We start from the raw sequence: 21676 nt of genomic DNA on the forward strand, positions 1-21676 counted from the left end.
CTTAAGATACCATGAGCCTAAAACACTGTTCAAAGATCTTTTTCAAGTATTTCATGAAGAAGTATAATAATATCCATATTATAATATAATATCCAGTATATTGGTAATATATTGGTAATATAATATCCAGTGACTCAGCTGTTCTAGACATCTAGGGAAAGTTCATTCCACCACCTCGGTGCCAGAACAGAGAAGAGTCTTGATGTATACCTACTTCTTACCCTGAGAGATGGTGGGACCAGTGAAGCAGTGCTGGTAGATCTGAGGGTGCAAGGTGCAGTGCGGGATGTGATGAGGGCTTTGAGTTAAGAGGGAGATGGTCCATTTTTGGCTTTGTAGGCCAACCTCGGTGTTTTGAATCTGATGCGTGCAGCAGGGTGGTAAAGAACTTAGGCATAAGTCATTTGCAGAGGACGAATTGAATTCATAAATAGACCTGACAGCAGTGAAGTGCAGTAATCCAGTCAAAAGATGACAAGAGACTGAACAAGTACCTGAGCAGCCTGTGTGGACAAAAATGGCCAAATCCTTCTAATGTTGTAGAGAAGGAACTGACATGAGCGAGTCAAATCAGCAACATAAGAGGAAAAGGACAGTTGAATCCCCATGATTACCCCAAGGCTGTGAGCTGGAATATTACAAGATCCTTACTTGAGAATTAATCACCTGGGATGACCAGCAGTTCAGTTTTGCTGTGATTGACCTTTTTCTTTCTTAGATATAAAGGCAACATTTTCAGCAGTTGGTGTATAAAGTGTGTATAATATTATTCTCGTCTCGTAGAAAAAGGGTACAGGATCCAGTTTTCCTCCTATCCTCCGTGCTTCCAGGGTGTGTTGCCCACGATAGTTGGCGGGCACCAGGCGGTGTTCCTCCAAGAGGAACTTCTCTCGCTTCTGAGGAAAGGGGCCACAGAGCATGTTCCCCCCCAGAGCGGGACTCCGGCTTTTACAGCCGATATTTCGTTGTTCCCAAGAAGGACGGGCCTGCATCCAAGTTCAAGATGCTCACACTCAAGATTATTGTGTCCCAGATCAGGTCCAAAGACTGGTTTGTGACGATCGTCATAGACGCTTATTTTCACATAAGCATTCTGCCCGAGCACAGGAAGTTCCTCAGGTTGGCTTTCGGGGCGAAGTGTACCAGTATTTTGTTCTTCCTTTTGACCTAGCCCTTTCACCATGCACGTTTACAAAGTACATGGACACTGCTTTGGCACCATTGCGTCTCTAGGGCATTCGTGTACTGAATTACCTTCTGGCCCAGTTGGAGGCTATGGCAGCCAGTCATTGAGATGCTGTGCTTGCCCACATGAGGTCTTTAGGCCTCAGGCCGAACCCAGGAAAGTGTGTGCTTTCTCCTTCTCAGAGAACCACCTTTCTGGGTGTAGTTTGGGACTCCACCACGATGCGGGCACATCTGTCTCCCACTCGGGTGGCTTCCATCTTGACAGCAGTGAAAGCTATTCGGCTAGGCAGAGGCCTCTCTGTCGCCAAGGCACAGAGGGTGCTCGGCCTCATGTCAGCAGCAGCCAACGTTATCCATTTGGGTCTGCTTCACATGAGGCCATTCCAGCTCTGGCTCAGGGGTGCGGGCTTTCATCCTTGCAGACATCCCCTCAGGGTTATGTGGGTTATGTGCTGTGGATTTGTACCCTTCTTATGTGGAAAAGACCCCGGTTCTTGGCCTTGGGTCCCATTCTAGGGGTGTGTCACTGTCACAGGACTCTTTCGCCGGACGCCTCGCTTTCAGGCTGCCCAGGGTCTATGGGAGGGCCCCTATCTCTCGTGGCACATAAACTGCCTGGAGATAAGGGCTGTGTTTCTAGCATTGAAACACTTTCTTTCACACTTCAGGGACTGCCATGTCTTAGTACAGACAGACAGCAGTTGGCACAGCAGATTCTGCTCTGGGCAGAGACCAGGTTCCTTTTGCTGAGAGCGATTTTCATTCCAGGGCATGTACATCGGGAGGCAGACTTCCTGTCGAGGCAGGTGCTAAGGCCCAGGGAGTGATGTCTCCAGCGAATTTGGCAGATTTTCGGACGGGCGGAAGTGGAATCAACCCACTGTCCGCCATGGCTTTCCCTCTCTCATTCGGCCCCTTTGGGCCTGGATGCCTTGGTATGGACTTGGCCGAGGCTCCTTCTGTATGCCTTCCCCCGGTAGCTCTGCTCTCGCAAGTCCTAGCCAGAGTGTGCCACGACCGCATCAACCTCCTCCTAGTTCCCCCTTGTTGACCCTCTCGAGTTGATTCACGGTCCTAGCCTCCCTCCTGAACAGCACTCCATGGGAGGTTCCCATCAGGGAGGATCTCCTCTCTCTGGGGGCAATCCTATACCCCTGCCCCGAGATGAGGAAGCTTTGGGTCTGGCCCCCGAGGGGGACCAGTTCCTATAGGCAGGCCCTTTCATCTGAGGTGACCGAGACTCTACTGAATGCTAGGGCTCCCTCCACTAGGAAGCTATATGCTCTGAAGTGGAGGCTTTTTTGCCTCTGGTGCGTTGAACACTGTCAGGATCCAGTTCACTGCCGGGTCGGTACAGTGCTGAAGTTCCTGCAGTCTAGTTTTTCTCAGGGCCTGTCCCCCTCTACTTTAAAGGTGTCTGTGGCCGCCATCGCTGCGAACCACGAGCCTGTCCTCGGGGCCTCCTTGGGTAGGCACCCTCTTGTCTCTCGCTTTCTGCGTGGTGTCAGGTGGCAGAGGCCTTCTTGCAGACCGCACCCTCCTTCCAGCGACCTCTCTGTGGTCATGGAGGGGCTGCTGGAAGCCCCCTTTGAGCCCATGGAGTCAGCTTCTGAGAAGTTTCTGACCCTGAAGTTGGCTCTGCTCCTAGCCTTGGCCTCTCTCAAAGGAGTGAGGGATTTGCAGGCCTTGTCGAACAAAAAAGTTGCCAGTAAAGTTCTGTAAAAATGTTATTAATTGCTGTAAAATGGACTGCAGCATTATACTGTAAAGCAATTTACAGTTAATTGTTGTTTGTAAAATACTTTGTTGTTAATTTTACAGTAATATAGAATTAAACTTGTATTATGAGTTACAATATTTTTTTGTAATTCCAATAAATTACAGTATTTAGTTGGCAACTAGAATTGGCAATAAAATCCTGTAAATTCCCCAAAACCCAATATGATATTGTAATAGTTTTACATTAGAATGCTGTAAAGATATTACATTACACTGTAATATATTATTTACCAATATATTTCTGTACATACATGAGAATGAAAACTGAATGAAATGTAATTTACAGAATAATGCAACCAAAGTCAAAGCTGCTTCAAGAACAACATTTATTAAAACTGACAGCAAAGTACTTTCAAACAATCAAACAAATGCTGTTGTTTCTGCAAATCTTCCACTCAATCCTGAGTATTCTATCTAAAACAATGGCATCTATAAAACATCTTAACAAGGTTTGTGTTACATTTAAGATATTGTTGAATCTGTGTTGGAACATAACTTGTATGTCTAGAAACAAGTGTTCATTCACAGAACTGGCCTATTTAAAACATGTTTTGGTCTTAATACGTGAACAAGAACTTACATGTGTAACCATTCAAAGTCCATTAATTTTCTGAGTAGAGTACACATGAGGGTTGACTGTGTTGTTTCTCTTCTCAGAGGCTTTTCCACTTTTTTGCCTCCAACCTTTGTTGTGGCTGTCTTGGTGCCAGTGGGAGGGTTGATTCCAACAAAACATCTGCACAAAGAACAAGCAAAAATCAATTTTTAGAATATACATGTACATATTTGTACATTTACATACAAATGTACATATTAACATTTAAATATCATATGGTAGCATGTGAAATTTCCTGGTATATATATATATATATATATATATATATATATATATATATATATATATATATATATATATATATGGTAAATATGTTGTAAATACATAATTACAGATAAATGAGTGGTAACAATGTACTTACTTTGGAATATGAATAGGGCAATTAAAAAAGACCATTACTGTACATACTAATGGTTTATATATATATTGCATCATGGTGTCATCACAATACCTTACATCATTGTAATTTTTGACAGTTCATGAGAGGATAATTATGTGTATGTTGACAACACCAAGTTTGGACATATGCGCTGTAAGTATAGTACTACACATCTGTATAACATTTGTAAGAACAAGAGTGTTTGCTGTTAGTTATTATAAGTACACCTTAAGTGCCTGTCATTAAAACACTTAACTCACACCTGTAAGTAGGGGTGTGCGATTTATATTGTCTGCGATAATATTGGAATTGTTATTTCAACGATGTGCAATTTGACATTATCAAGTATAATGCAGAAAAAAATACATCTACAGAGTGCCCGCATAACGTTACATTAAGTGATGAAATCCAGTAAGAAAAAATAAAACTAAAAATGTGATACTCATTTTATAAAGCAGTTCAATAAACAAGAAGTTAGTATTAAAAGACACATTTTAGACAGCATATTTCCTGTTTTTTCAATAACAAAAATAATTCCAAACGCAGCCACAGCACTGTTTTGATTCTCTGAGGAACATGAATAGTCTCTTTTAATTAACCTGTCCATACTCTAAAGTAAGAACCTTGTGTTACCACATATTTATCTATAAATACAACATATACACCAGGAAAGTACACATATTTTAAAACAGTGGTTGTCAACCTTTTCTCTTTTCAAGCTATTGTCCACAACAATATTAAAAGGCTTACTTCTACCAAATAAAATATACTAGAGCTTGGCATGTCTACACAATGTAAATTTGTTACAAAAACATCCAAACAATAAGAAATATCTTGATTTTTGATTGTTTTAGCTTATCATGCTTGTTTTGTCGTATTTTGAATAACTGTCATTTAAAAGTCATCTTAAGGCCTCCTTGGAAATATGCTGAGGGTCCCATCCCCCTGGTTGAGAAACACTGCTATAAAACAAAGAGCTACCTATTTGAATATAATTACCTTTGAACAAATTCAAATGTGGAGGATGCCTCCTCCTGATAAACCAGGTTGAAGTTGTAGTAAGATGCAAACAAAGCTGCAAATCCAGCCACAAGGTTGGGGTGTGGATTCACAACCAAATGACCTTCAATACTCAGCGTCCACTGAGTTGCAGTGAAGATTTCACCTAAAAATAATATTGAAAATAAGAAATATAAAATGTAAGAGAAAATACAACAGTCAACATTTATTGAACAATTACAACAGATTTCAAAACATTGATCACTCCTAGGACAATCAGTCTTGGAGAGTCTGGAAGAGTGAAACTTTTTTCAACATCAGCTACTGTATATACAACATATACCTACAAGTAATAAGATGATAGAAAAACATGTTGTGACACATTATATGTATTTACATATATGATATCAAGTTTTTTAATAATAAAGCACTATATATGGCTTAAATCAGCCTGAAGAACGAGTGCTTCAGGTTTCTCTTTGAAATGAGATAGAAGTAGAAGGATCACGCATGGGATGAAACAAGATGCTCCACTATCATCAAACTTCATAAGTATGCGCTGGATCTCATTTGCATTACACCCTGCTGGCTTTTGTTGGAAGAACTGAATGATCATCTTTCCCTTCTCTTCCATGGAGTTCTCAAGTTTTTCCAGAATGCTAATGTTTGTGAGTGATTTAAAGTGGCTATAAAGTTATTTGGGTGTAAAAAGATATGGCCAGTCATTTTTCAACTCAGCAAAGGATGGTGATGGACAGGCATTGATTGATTTCTGTTGGAGATAGTATGTTGCTTCCATTAACTGGCTGAGATGCCTTCTCTCTGCTCCAGCTGGTCCCTCAGTACTATAGAGGTCTTTCATTTCTTTTTGTTTATCTTTGAGACTCTCCTCAGTTTCTTCTACAGGACACTCAGGCTACATTTACATTTACATTTACGGCATTTAGCAGACACCCTTATCCAGAGTGACTTACAACTGAGCAACTGAGGGTTAAGGGCCTTGCTCAGGGGCCCAGCAGTGGCAGCTTGGTGGACCTGGGGTTCGAACCCATGACCTTCCGATCAGTAGCCCAACACCTTAACCACTGAGCTACCACATCCCCATGGTTGTGGCAGGCTACACGCAAGTAGGCTACAGGATGGGAGGGAAAAAATAAAATCTGAAAAAAAAATTGCTCAATTTTTTTTATCACTAAACTACTGTCATCAAAAGTTAGCGTTTTGTATATACATAACTCCTGAATAAAAATTAAAACGTGTTTGGACTGGTTTGTCGATAGTGAGCGCGGAAATACAGGTGATAAGTGGTTTTATTAAGCGAGTCATTGAGTCGTTCATTCAAACGATTCGTCATTGAATCTTTGACTCAACCGATTCGTTCAAATCACTGAATGATTCAAAACACGATTGTGTGTTGCTGTGATCTTTGTTTGCATTCATCAGATCTATTTTCGCTGCTAAAATAGACCAAAACAGTCAATATTGCGTCTAAAATGTAAGTGACTTGAACTGTAAAACCCGAGTGTAGGCTTACTTCTTATTTATTTATTGTGTTTGCTGTCTTGTAAACATATCTAAATATGACTGAAAAGACAAGATCAGGGCTGTTTTCTTGGTTGTTTTTGTTGTTAAACATCTAGATGCAATTGTTGTACGCCATCTTAACAAACTTCAAGACTATCAAGTTTATTAATGACCAACATCTAAAAAGAAAATGTTTAGTTGTCTTTGTAAAGAAATGCTCACACGCACGCACAAACATGTTTACATACATTTATGTTGTTAATAAATAACAATAAATTGTTGTTGTAACAGCAATATCTCCACGTTTTCTTTTCCACTGTAAAAATGTCATGATTTGCCAATGCAAAGAGAGTACCGCCACTCCCCCCCACTTCAAGCACTGATTATAACACAAACAAATCATCCTCCTGGCGACTTTTTTTTTGTCAAAAGCGACAAATCCAGCGACTTTTACTGGTGTTTTTGGAGACTTTTGTGGTGTTTGGAGACTCGAAAGCACGAATCACTCTGCAGTTAGGCCTACTGTGCTCAACGAACAGCGGGTGCTGCCGTGAGCCCCTCTCCGGTTCAAAAGCACTCACAGGCGGTCAGTCTCTCATTAGCCTCGTGCTGCAGTCAGAGCAGAGAGGAGACACACACCCCTCCACGTCCAGGCTGCAAATGAATCGCGCATGCGCATGGCCGCGCCGTTCCCGCCCTGGTTTACAGAGCGGGTGTAAATGTAAATGTTTCTTCACTTTTTCTCACACAAAAATAAATCACTGCATTTAAATTGACTCACGACATAGCTCTCCATTCACTCTAGTCTAGTCTCTTGCCAAGTTCGCTTGTGCCAGCTCTCGCTAGTCTGTTATCATCAATCTCGATTTACATATTCCTTTACTACAAAACCCCAACAGTCTTTTTAAAGACTAATCCCACATTTTTTTTAAAGTTTAGATCAAATCTCAGCCCTAGCCAGTATTTTTTTTTTTTAAAAAACTGCTAGGCAGTAGCTACACTTAGCTAAAAGCCACCCACGCGACTAAGACACACACACTGATGAAGGACTACAATCGTTATGTATTAAAATAAAAACTGAATTGTCTGCAAAATAATTATTTTGTTCGTTTTATTAAAGATTGTGCCGACTGATCCCGACTGATTAGCCCCCGATACGTCTCTCAACATAGCCACACACATGCACATTACATATTGCCTAAACTTTAATACTGAAAACACATAACAAAAATGGAGAAATTTCTTGTGAGGACCAACAAGCCAGCCGACGCACCACCAGCTGCAAAAAAGCTGCAGGTATGCCTCATCGTACCTTCGAAGCTTTCTGGTGTGGGGGGGTCCCAACTGCAATGAACCTGCTTTGGGGGGGCCCAGCTTGCAAAATGGATGAGAACCCCTGGCCTAATATATCCCACCCAATAACAGGCACTGTGATGAAGAGATTATAATCAGTGTTATTCACTTCACCTTAGTTTGCATACTCCTCAATTCCCTTGTTTACACATGAAATCAGGTTTAATTCATTTTGTTTGAGATCTTTTGAGGTTCAAGCAATGCTATATGGTGTCCAGGAATTTTACTGAATGGCCAGTTAAACAAATTGCTTTTGTAGAAACATTAAAAATGTATAATATTAGCAGTATTACAATTAACAGTATGTTGGAATGGAATGTTATTTGGAAAAACCATTGACTCTTTGCCTTAACTGAAGTTTGCTGTCCTGGAGTCGATCTGAATGATTAAATCAGGTCTGCTTTTGACACAGCCTGCTTTTGAGGTCAAGCTATGGTCCAAACCTCACTCCTACACTGCTTGTTACGAAAGCAATAACGAAAGCAATAACGCTTTTAACATTGCTTGTCTGCATGGCATGTTACACTACTGGCAAAAAAGGATTCTAAAGTTATTCGAGGTCAAAATGTCAGAATTTGGCTTTGTGGTAATAAATGACACAGATTTAATATGTTAATTTACAGTTAACATTAAGTTAACAAGTTTACCGCTACATTGCATCTAGCTATTTATAAAAGGATCACAGAGGTATTACCGGCTGTTACTGGAGTTAGATTAATGCTAGTCTTGTGTTTTTTAAGCTCGTAGCTTATTCTACGATTTTAAAATAGACACTAAGTTACTGTATTGAACTCGAGTCAGACTGCTTTCGTAGTAAGTAAATAAAAAGTGCTACGTGAAGCTACTTTTGTGCTGATTAAAAATAAAAACATTGTTAAAACTATAAAAACTATTCAGTTTCTGCCCAAACGTTGTGTTAAACAAATCAACCCATCACACTGTGGTTAACATCTTTCCCATATCTTGTTATATTTAAACAAGCCATGCTGCCGTAGTTCATCACCCCCAATGCTGAGTTTCCAAATAAATCTAAAATTGGTTTTATAGAGTGTATGTATGTCATTTTTCAGATGTATTTCTTCAGCAGCTCTATGTCTCCTCTATACCCAGCGCTTCTCCAAGTCTCTGTTCAAACCGTTCTGCTTAATGCTCTCTGCAGCTTCCTGGCTAATTTCAGCAAATGGGGCAGATTGGGTTGTGTATGGTAGCGCACCGTTCCTTCATATTTTGGCCGTCCTCTTACCCTACAGCAAAGCAAATAGCACACTTCTAGTATGTTTAAGGCCAGGGAAACACATGCAACCACAAGCATGAAGATGTTAAAGATGGTCTTCTCTGTGGGTCTGGACATGAAGCACTCTGTGGGCATGCGGCAGAGGATGTCATTACATTTTGTAACGGCCACTTTAACATTGTAATGGTTTATGTGTCACTGTGCCTTTATGAGAGTTCTAAGGTGCCTTTATGAGAGTTTTAAGAGTTACTGTGCGCTTAGACTGGTGATTGTGCATGCGCAAGGCAGAGCTAGAGCGAAGCTGAGTATGTACAGACATGTTGTTGTTATTCTGCCTTCTAAGTTGAGCAAACCAATGTTTTTCTTTTCTTTTGTGACGGGAACCGAGTGTTTCTGTTTCTACTTCGCCTTTACTCCGTTTACATGTGTGTTTGTTGGATGTGCTTGTTCTCCTGGTGGATGATGTGGACAGCGTGTCCTAGGTACAGCAGGGTTGGAGTGGACACGAAGATGATTTGCATGACCCAAAAGCGGACCTGGGAGATGGGGAACATCCAGTCGTAGCAGATGTTCTCACAACCCGGTGTATGAGTGTTGCAAACTAAATCAGATTGCTCGTCTCCCTCGTCATACATTCTCGACTCCTGCGCCCAGAACAAGGATCCTGAAGATGAAGAGGACGCTCATCCAGATCTTGCCAATGACAGTAGAGTGGGACGGCACCTTGTCCAGTAACGTGGGCAGAAATCCCCTGTTTAACATTGTAATTGATACTGATGATCAGATTTACTCTAGAAGCAGAGGAAATATTCATATTACATTTAAGAAGGAATAAACCAAGTATTATTTTATTTCACAACTTCTTCTTACTATCTACCTTCTTACTTACTATATGTGGATTGCCGACCGGTACCTATATCATACTAGCAATATACTGCATGGTACTGTAGCTATTGTAGCTATTTTTTCAGAAGGAAAAATAAAAAAATTAATTAAATTGAATGAAATCAGACTGAATTCTTTCCCAAAAATCATAGAAATCATAGGAAAAAAACCATCACACTGAACACAATTACAGTCTTTATGAGTTAATATAATCTTTTTAAGTGGGTCCTAAATTTGGTGAATTATTTAAAAAAATGAATTTTAATTTAGATGCAGTGATTTATTTTTGTGTGAGAAAAAGTGAAGAAACATTTACATTTACACCCGCTCTGTAAACCGTGGCAAAGTATTGCAGACTGCCTGAATGCGTAAGTAGTGCACAGTTACACACTCACCGCTCCGCTGAAACATCACAATTATAATCCAAATAGTTAATTCACATCTCCAAAAACGCAGTTGTACTCTTTGTGAAAAGCGCTATAAAAATAAAATAAAATTTAATTGAATAAATAGATGAGCTAATAATAATAATCACTTTAATTTATATAGCGCCTTTCAAAGGACCCAAGGTCGCTTGCTCACTGACTCCATTGAATGTTCTTGTGTGATAAAGAAAGTGACTCTTTTCGTGTGTGTGTGTGGTGTGTGTGATGTAGATTAAACATGACCGGGCCAAAACAGTCCACTTTTTACATCATGGCTGTGTCAAGAATATAACTGTGTTTATGAGGTAGTAATGATAAGATTTTGTGTTGACAGGTGAATTCTCTGGTGTGTTGCTGGGAGACAGGGTGTATGGCTGCCAGCCTTTTCTCCTGACACCTTTCACAGACCCCCAGGAAGCACAGTAGGCCTACAACCATGCCAGGACCAGGGCCAGAGTTGAAATGACCTTTGGCCTCCTGAAGGCACGCTTTCACTGCCTTCACAAATTAAGGGTCAGCCCTGTGAGGGCATGTGACATTACTGTGGCTTGTGCTGTTCTCCACAATGTGGCCTGCCTGAGGAAGGAGAGGGCCCCCAGAGTGCCACCAGCCATGGACTGGGACAATCCGGCAATCTTCCGTGATGACAACATTGGTCGGCTGCTGAGGGACCAATATGTGTTGAATTATTTTAGTTAGTGTTTACTGTGTGTAATACAAGCTTGCAGGGAGGCTACTGCATCCATTCATTTGTCTGTTCAGTTGATGTTAATGGATTTGTCCTGCATTTATTTCAGTGTTTGGTCATGAGGAGTGTTTTATATACATACGTTTTGAATGTGTATTTATCCTTTTGTTGTATAATATGCTTTGATTCTGTGCTTTCCATCTTGTAGAGTCACTATGTGACTTCAGTTTCGAAAGGAGCTGATGGTTTACCTGCTTTGTTTTATCCTTATTCAATAAAGGAACATAATGTTACACTTTGTGTTTTTATATTTATATGGAATGTGTATTTTATACGACAGAGTATTAGGGCCACACTGAGGAAGAAGGAAAAAGTCATAAATTTATGAGGCTGGTTCTTTCTGCAGAAAAGATGCATATTCTTTTTACAGTCCTGATACTTATGACAATGTGCTGATGTGCCAAAAGATTACGTATGTCCTTGTTTGGGAAACCATACTGAAGAACAATTCCACGAAATGCCCCACAGCTGTCATTTTAACAACTGTCCTCCTCTAAAATGACGGGTTACAATATTATTAAAGACTTCATTCTCAAAGTCTGAATTTTCTTTTTTTCCCTCTGTGGCCCTAATAGTCTATCATTTTATATATAGCCTTATAGTCTATGGGAAATTGTAAATTATCTTATGATAGCAACATCATCTAAAAATCATCATTTATCCAAAATGATTGAAATTAATGATCACAAATGTTTAAATAATGACAGTGGGTCTAGTTATATGTGATAACAATGTATAGTGGGCAGTGGAATAACTATTGGTTTCCGTTTGTGGTGACTGCTGACTGACATAAGGGATGAGATTAAATAGATCCTAGAACTTAGCCTGGTCTGGAGCAGGCTAGCTCCACAGAATAAATCTCCATGGTAATTTATACCATAACATTGTACTGCCCCCTAATCCATCTTTAGTGCAACGGGATCACAGATAAATTGAGCCAGCATCACCAAGATATCCTGGCTTAATCCCTTATCCTAGTTTTGTGCAATAGGCCCCAGATCTTGTCTTTTCAGTCATATTTCGATATGTTTACAAGACAGCAAACATAATGAATAAATAAATAAGAAGTAAGCCTACACTCGGGTTTTACAGTTCAAGTCACCTACATTTTAGACGCAATATTGACTGTTTTGGTCTATTTTAGCAGCGAAAATAGATCTGATGAATCCAAACAAAGATCACAGCAACACTCAATCGTGTTTTGAATGATTCAGTGATTTGAACGAATCGGTTGAGTCAAAGATTCAATGACGAATCGTTTGAATGAACGACTCAATGACTCGCTTAATAAAACCGCTTATCACCTGTATTTTTGTGCTCACTATCGACAAACCAGTCCAAACACGTTTTAATTTTTATTCAGGAGTTATGTATATACAAAACGATAACTTTTGATGACAGTAGTTTAGTGATAAAAAAAATTGAACAATTTATTTTTTTTTTTCAGATTTTATTTTTTCCCTCCCATCCTGTAGCCTACTCGCGCCCCCGCAATAGTGTCGGTGCCCACCCCGGGGGCCCGCTCCACTGGTTGAGAACCGCAGAGTTAAGCAGTGCTGGTAGATCTGACGGTGCGAGGTGCAGTTTGAGGAGCGATTAGAGCTTTGAGGTAAAAGGGAGATGGTCCATTTTTGGCTTTGTAGGTAAGCATCTGTGTTTTGAATCTGATGCGTGCAACAGGGTGGTAAAGAACTTAGGCATAAGTCATTTGCAGAGGACGAATTGAATTCATAAGTAGACCTGACAGCAGTGAGGTGCAGTAGTCCAGTCTTAAGATGACAAGAGAATAAGTACCTGAGCAGCCTGTGTGGACAAAAATGGCCGAATCCTTCTAATGTTGTAGAGAAGGAACCAGTGGTGTAGTCTAGTTTTTTGTAGTGAGTATACTGTGATTTTTTTTTTTTTTCCCCCTCCCAGCCTCATATGCACCCATCCTAAAGCAACACCCCATAGGCACCACCACACTCACTAATGCATAAAATATGCATCTACATGTAATTGAGAGCATTATTAAAGACTGCTTATGTGTTATCAACATTCCAATTTATTATAAGCAACAAAAGACAGTCAGCTGATAAAACCTGTGCTCCAGGTCCCATATTCATATAACATTTAAGGCTAAATGTAGCTCTTAAAGGTCTTGTAGCTCTTGAGCAGCAGCAGCGTGTAGCAGCAGCAGCGGATTTGGAGCTCTCGCATTCATTTGTTTGCTTGGCTGAGTATTTTTACTCAATTCCGATTTATCTTGAGTTTATACTCCTTACCCTTTGATACCTTTATTTATTTGTTTTCCCAGTGCCCGCTGGTTAGCATCGCTAGCCTGTTAGCCCGGTTCCGCTAGTACACACTACACTCTGACTCCCTATTTTTTACACAGGGCGAACACATCGGCAATACATCTTAAACCTAGAATAATCGATATCATTACATCCTATTTATTTGTTTTCCCAGCGTCCGCCTCTAGCCGGCTAGCATAACTAGCCTGTTAGCCAAGTACCGCTAGTACACCTTTTCACACCAATTATCTCTGTTGTACTTGCTATACAACACCATGTCGGTTACGTCTCTGCCTTTGAGTGCAGGTGAGGACACGTTCGAGCTGCACTCGGTGGAACTGGAGCTGGAGGCTGTGGAGAAGCAGATCCGCGACCTACAGGTGAAGCAGGCTGAGCTGCGGGAGCGGAAAAGCAGCGCTGGAAGCCCCCCGGTCTCAGGTAAACTCCCGGCATTTAATCCACCTCTACTCCGTGTGTTTCTCTGTCCAGGCCCAGGAAGTGGCCTGGCCAGGGGCAGTTCACTCCGGTGCCGGGGCACCGCGGATCCTGGGTGCAGCAGCGGAGGAATCGTGCCGGGCCCCGGCCGAGGACCTCTCCCGCTCCACCACCGGCGGTCTTCGAGATCCCCACCTGGAACCGCTTCGCCCCCTTCGTGAGACAGACCGCTACACTGTGATCATCGGAGACTCCATCGTCCGCCACGTCCGTGCTACTGTGGCTAAAGGTAAGGCTCGCACTCACTGCTTACCTGGTGCCCGTGTTCTTGATGTCGCTGCACAGGTACCTAAGGTCGTGAGCAGAAACACCGGAGCTGTGGTTCTTCACGCCGGCTCGAATGACACCAGCCTGAGGCAGTCGGAGATCCTGAAGAGAGACTTCAACACCCTGGTGGAGACGGTTCGCAGCACAGCGCCCACGGCGAGGATCATCGTGTCCGGACCACTTCCAACGTACCAGCGAGGAATTGAAAGGTTCAGTAGACTTTTTGCTTTTAATGAATGGCTTCAGTCATGGTGTCAGGCTCAGAATCTACTCCTTATTGATAATTGGAATGTTTTCTGGGAGCGTCCTAGGCTGTTCCGCGCTGACGGCCTGCACCCCAGCAGAGTTGGAGCAGAGATCCTCTCGGACCACATCTCCAGGGCGCTGCACACCCTCTGACTGGTAAACCACGCTTTAAATTTAAATTTCAATAGCCATCCTTCACCTCAACACATTGACACAAATGCACACATACCTCTCCCCATAGAAACTGTGTCTGTTCCCCAAGCAGTGAGATTAAAAAGTAATTATGTGAGACGTCCTCGAAATAATCTTACTGTAATTAGACCAGAAAAATGCCAAAGAAACAAACAAAAACGGTTCCTAAAATTTGGGCTTCTGAACATTAGATCACTTGCACCCAAAGCACTTATCATAAATTAAATAATCTCAGACAATAGCCTTACTGCATTCTGCCTTACCGAAACTTGGATTAAACCAAATGACTACATCGGTCTAAATGAGTCTACACCATCAGGATATATCTACTGTATAAGCACGAGCCTCGTCAGACTGGTCGTGGAGGTGGTGTCACCACTATCTTTAGTGATTACCTTACTGTTACCCAGAGAACACAGTATAGATTTAAGTCTTTTGAAGTGCTTGTCCTTAATGTTACACTATTGCACATGCACACGAAAAAATCCCTGATGTCTCTTGCGCTAGCGACCGTGTATAGACCACCTGGGCTCTACACCGATTTTCTTAGAGAATTCACAGATTTCCTTTCTGACCTATTGGTTAACTTCGATAAAGCATTAATTGTAGGAGATTTTAACATTTATGTTGACGACACAAATGATGCACTAGGACTCACATTCATGGACTTACTAAACTCACTTGGGCTTAAACAAAACATCACTAGAGCAACTCACCATCGCAATCATACACTAGATTTAATAATATCACACTGAATAGATGTCACTGATATAGATATCATTCCTCAAAGTGATGACATCACAGACCATTATCTCATAATGTACACACCTGTAGAACAGACTAACTGTGTCTCACCACGTTATCGACTCTGTAGAACTATTATTCCGACCACTAAAGACAGATTCACAAATAACCTGCCTGATCTGTCTGGACGTCTTACTGTACCATTAAACATAGACGATCTAGATGAAATAACTAACAGCATAGGCGCTATATTCACTAGCACATTAGACACTGTTGCCCCAATCAGATTCCAGAAAGTTAGAGATAAAACTCTTGCACTGTGGTATAATAGTCATACTCACACCCTCAAGAGAGAAACCCGTAACCTCGAGCGAAAGTGGAGGAAAAACTAAATTAGAGGTTTTTAGAATTGCATATAAGGAAAGTATGTCCAGCTATAGACAGGCTCTAAAAGCTGCCAGGGCTGAGCACCTGAGCAAACTCATAGAAAATAACCAGAACAATCCCAGGTTTTTATTTAGCACAGTGGCTAGATTAACAAAAAACCAAAAATCTGAACACACTATTCAGAACACACATCACAGTTCAGTAGTGAGGATTTTATGAGATTCTTCACTGAATAAAATAGGTGACGCTCAACATATGAGAGCAACTAGCATCCCGGCTTCACCTAAGGTTCTAGACACACAACTACATTGTTGTAATCTAATTTAGATCCTAATGAACTATCAAATTACAGACCTATTTCACACCTTCCGTTCATGTCTAAAATACTAGAAAAGGTTGTGTCTGTTCAACTGAGCTCCTTCTTACAGGAGAACAATATCCTCGAAGAATTTCAATCAGGTTTCCGGCCCCATCATAGCACAGAAACTGCACTTGTTAAAGTTACAAATGACTTGTTCTTAGCTTCGGACAAAGACTGTATGTCACTATTAGTTCTACTTGACCTTAGTGCTGCATTCGACACTATAGATCACAACATTCTCCTAGATCGCTTACAAAGTTAAGGTTTTAAGTTGGTTTAGATCCTACCTGTCTGATCGATACCATTTTGTAGAATTAGATGGTGAACCCTCCAGTTTACTACCAGTTAACCATGGGGTCCCTCAAGGGTCAGTTCTAGGACCTCTGCTTTTCTCGATATACATGCTTCCACTAGGGAACATTATTAGAAGACGTGGGATCAGTTTCCATTGTTATGCTGACGACACAGTTATATATCTAATCAAAACCAGATGAAATAACTAAATTGTCCAAATTAACTCAATGCCTTAGAGAGATAAAAGACTGGATGAGCTGTAATTTTCTGTTCTTAAACTCTGATAAGACAGAAATACTACTTATAGGCCCAAAAACCAGTACACAGAAACTCTCACAACTTAATTTCCAATTAGAGGGATGTATTGTTACTAGTAGCTCGACAGTGAAAGACCTGGGTGTTATATTAGACAGCAACTTGTCTTTTGAAAATCATATCGCCCATACTACAAAAACAGCCTTCTTTCACCATAGAAATATTGCCAAGCTGAGAAACATCCTGTCTGTATCTGATGCTGAGAAGCTAGTTCATGCTTTCATGACCGCTAAACTGGACTATTGTAATGCATTACTAGGTGGTTGTTCTGCATCTTTAATAAATAGGCTACAGTTAGTCCAAAATGCAGCTGCCAGAGTTCTCACTAGGACAAGAAAGTATAATCATATAACCCCAATTTTATCATCTCTACACTGGCTACCTGTTAAGTTTAGAATCGATTACAAACTGCTGCTACTTACGTACAAGGCTCTTAATGGTTTAGCTCCCATGTATCTAACTAGTCTTCTAACACATTACAATCCTTCATGCTCTCTGAGATCACAAAACTCAGGACTTCTGGTAGTTCCCAGAATATCTAAGTCTACTAAAGGCGGCAGAGCGTTCTCTTATTTAGCTCCCAAACTTTGGAATAGTCTTCCTGATAGTGTTCAGGGCTCAGACACACTTTCCCAGTTTAAATGTAGATTAAAAACTCATCTCTTTAGTCAGGCGTACACATAACACATCATATTGTGCACTATAACACTAGACTTGCACATTCTTATGAACAGCAGATATGTTAATCCCTCTGCACTGCTCTTCTCTTCTCTTTTTCTACCCATCCCGAGACACCCAGACATTGCATCAGCTCTGATTGTCTTCCGTGCGATGAAGTTTTTGGACCTCCACTGAGAGGAGGCCGACTCTGTGAGAATCCTGCTCCAGTTGGACTCTGTGATACTTGTATATTGTAACCACACCATCTAGTGTCACCCATATGTGGATGGGTTCCCCTTGAGTCTGGTTCCTCTCAAGGTTTCTTCCTTTACCAATCTAAGGGAGTTTTTCCTTGCCACTTCTGCCTGAGTCACCTCAGACTTGCTCATTGGGGACAAATACATATGCACACATACATACATACATACATACATACATACACACTGTGAACTATATATATCTTGAATTTTATTATATTAATTCTTTATACTACTCCTTATATTTTTGTTCTATGTTTATGTTCTGTAAAACTGCTTTGTGACAATGTCCATTGTAAAAAGCGCTATACAAATAAACTTGAATTGAATTGAAAGGTATAGTTCACCCAAAAATGAAAATTGTGTTATTTCCTCACCCTCAATTTGTTCCAAAACTGTATGAGTTTCTTTCTTCTGTTTAACACAAAAGATGATATTTTGAAAAATGTTGGTAATCAGACAGTTGGCAGCACCCATTGACTTTAATAGTCTATATTTTTTCCTACTATGAACAAATTGAGGGTGAGGAAATAACACAATTTTCATTTTTGGGTGAACTATATCTTTAAGAGCTACATTTAGCCTTAAATGTTATAAGAATATGGGACCTGGAGCACAGGTTTTATTAGCTGTCAATTTTTAATGTACATTTAAGAGTGAACAATAAACATTTGTTCAGTTCTATCACCAACACTCTTTCATTGCAGAATATTATGAACTGGTAGTTTACAGTACAAAGCTTTCCAAATACATTTGTACTCGGGCATCTGAGGAGTCCATTGCCTCCTTGCTTGTGTGGCAGAGCGATGGCTTCTCAACCATGATAGCATCAGCCTCATTTTCTGGATTTTCTGTAACGTCCGTGTCATCTGCTGCAGCTGAAGTGTCACCCGAAGCTGCTGTAGCTTTAGGCGCAGACTTCCGAAAACACTCAAAGAGTGTAGTTCGAGTCTGCTTTCGTTTCATATCCTTTTTTACATTAGTTAGTTAATTTCAAATTTGTGCCAAAAAAGACTGCCAAGCAACTGATTTTCCTCCTTGGTAGGTGACGTCAGATCAGGTCACAGGCCACGGCAGCCCAAATGGTCCAAAAACGTTAGTGATTCGCAATCACAACCACAGTCTGTGTTCGCAACACAGAGGGGGTGAATTTATGAATGAAAGTTCTGTCACAAAACGATATTGTTACGTATCCTCAAGCTTTTTAAGTGGGTATACGGAAATCCTTGGCCTTTCCTAGTGGGTATACGGCGTATACCTGCGTATCACGTAGACTACACCAGTGGAAGGAACTGACTGCCCATGATTACCCCAAGTAATCATGATTGCCCATGATTACCCCAAGGCTGTGAGCTGGGATATACAAAATCCTTACCTGAGAATGAATCACCTGGGATGATCAGCAGTTCAGTTTTACTGGGATTGAGCTTCAACCGATAAATCTTTTATATAAACAGTATAAACATAACTTCATAAAATAGCCACTTATGGAAAACCAAAATACCATTTGCATGGAAGAGGTTAAGATCTGAGCTTCGTACAGAGAACCTTGCTCAAGGCCAGTTCACACAAATATTACTGGATCCGATCAGCTGTTTGTTCCACATTCTCTAATATTGACTTGTTGCTCCATACAAGTTTCAACTCATCTTTCTGTTGAAATCTCAAGCCTGAATGGTCAGGAAAAAATTCTTATTTTTTTAATAACAGCAGATCTGACAGTGCAGCCTTAATTCAAATCACATTTTTATATTAATGTCAATATAAATTCACAAGGACTTTTATAATGGACACTTTACATAACCCAAGCCTCATTATTTTTATTTTATTCATTCTTCAGCGTGACTTTGTTACATTCTTTTGGTTTTCCAGCAAAGGAAACTCTTCAGGAAAAAAGTGCAATTAGCAGTACAATGACAAGCCGAGGTTTCAAACTCAATTAAATATCTCAGGAGAGTAAAAAAATAAATCTGTTGATTTTTTTATTTATGATTTAATTCTGATTTTTTTTATTCTTTTATTTTTTTATTTAATTTTATTCTATAAAATGTGGAATAAAAATTTGACACTTGTTTCTATACAAGTAAATTAAAGGATAAATTAATGTTTTTTTATTATTATTATTATTATTATTATTATTCTTATTATTATTATTATTATTATTATTATTATAATTATTATTATTATTATTTTATTATATTTTTATGGACTCTGTAATACACTCTGTGCATATTTTTACTTGTATTTAATTAATGCTAAAGCCTTTTAATGTGCAAACATACGAAACACCTCACAAAGCCTATAAGATGCTGCCTACAATCTGTGAGGCTGGCTGTCGTGTTTAAACTGTGTTTAAAGTTAAATGTTGTGATTCAGTTTAAATCTCTTCTTACGGAGCTACTTCTTCAATCCTGACATTCTACCTCTGGTTGGAGTCTCGTGGCCCGGTGGTCACTATGCCAGGGATTGATCTGCATGGTCATCCAGTGACTCATGGGATTGTTGTGGATGGGGCCGCTCGGAGACTGCCACTCCTTCTTTGAACCAATGTTGCTTCAGTCAGCTGTATGGTCTGGTCTTTATCAGCAATCATTTGAAGACTTTGACAGGAAGGAATTAATGTTGGGTCTATGGTGAACTCAGAGTTTGTGCTGACCCATTAGTTCCTCAGGAACTCTCGGCTGCACAATTATATACTGTTTTATATCGTCGCTGTCGGGCGGAATCCTCGTATCTCGAAAACCATTATTTTTCAGGAAATTAAAAAAACGCCGTACCTTATCTGCAATGCACAGGGTATAGTCCGCGTTGCAGTGGATTGTCTTGCGCTAAATTCCTGTCCTCAGATGAGCACCAGAACTAGCGGGGGTCATGATTTTTTTTTCTTTGAGCCCAATGTTTTCAAGACATTTACCTCAGAAGACGTGTTGATTCGTTGCGACTCTTCTTGAGGAGAAATATGCCGCAAAGCTCTCTCACGGAGTGAGGAAGAGGTGGACAGTTGAAGTGTCCAATGGAGTTATGAGATCTGCAATCAAGCTATTTTCATAACTTGGAAAAATAACAGACCCACGTGGGGACTGACCAATAGCATCGATATGTGAAAAAATATGAAATTGACCAAATTTGGACATACGAGGTTTCCGCCCGACAGCGACGATATATTATTTTATTATATTTAATTATATACTGACATTATTAACATTTACACTATTTACTGTTCTGTGTCACTCAAATGAGGATGAGGTCTGGTTCCTCTTAAAGTGTCTCCCTTATATCATCTCAAGGAGTTTTTCCACACCACCATCACCTCAGACATGATCATTAGCGATAAATGTAGGAGACAAGTATTTTTTTATTTTATTTTAAATAAAATATATATATAAAAATATATATATCTGTTCAACAAATTTTAATCAAGTCCTAATTCATACAAAAAAAATTCTACAAAATTAAAAAAAAGTAAAGACAGTATGTTTAATGTATATTGCAAAGATCCGGAGAGAGAAAGGGGGAACCTGAATTCTAATTCTAACGCCTGAATTTTTCTGATGCTAAGAATGAGTGGAGAACAGATCAGAGTAAAGAGCATGGTCCATGATCATATCTACATATGTCAATTATTAATACACTACAATAACCACCAGTGGGGTATTTACTGATCTGTAGAGCAAATAAAACCATTATAAAACAAACACTTAAAGTCAGATCACAGTAAGGAATTATTTGGACTGTGGATTTTGTCTCTGCATGTCGTCTATGAACGTGACTGACGAGAATAATATCATACACTCTTTATACACCTACTGTTGAAAATGTTGCCTTTATACCTAAGCAGCAGAAATCAGACTTTACTGTACCTGTGCCACGTCATCCATGTTGTCCACAAAGAGAACACCCAGGGAGAGAGAATTAAACAAAAGCATGATGGTGAAACCAAAAACAGGTCCACATACATAGATGAGAAGGGTCAAGGGAAGATCCAGTGCAACCTGTTTGCGAGCACCTTTTGTGCTGTTCTCTACGAACATTTTGTATTGTTTGTTTAAATG

General features: G+C 40.2%; 1 long non-coding RNA gene and 1 pseudogene across 1 annotated transcript; both read right to left on the reverse strand.

Annotated features, from left to right (window-relative positions):
* Positions 1-3361: 3361 nt before the first annotated feature.
* On the reverse strand, positions 3362-21621 carry LOC132843114 (uncharacterized). The gene is made up of 3 exons (XR_009648099.1): positions 21485-21621; positions 4962-5127; positions 3362-3703 (listed from the first exon to the last, which is right to left on the reverse strand). It is a non-coding gene; the product is annotated as an uncharacterized LOC132843114 (long non-coding RNA).
* On the reverse strand, positions 8849-9834 carry LOC132842100 (gap junction Cx32.2 protein-like; annotated as a pseudogene).
* Positions 21622-21676: the final 55 nt, after the last annotated feature.

This window comes from Tachysurus vachellii, chromosome 3 (genome assembly GCF_030014155.1).
Source record: "Tachysurus vachellii isolate PV-2020 chromosome 3, HZAU_Pvac_v1, whole genome shotgun sequence".
Taxonomy (NCBI): Eukaryota; Metazoa; Chordata; class Actinopteri; order Siluriformes; family Bagridae; genus Tachysurus; species Tachysurus vachellii.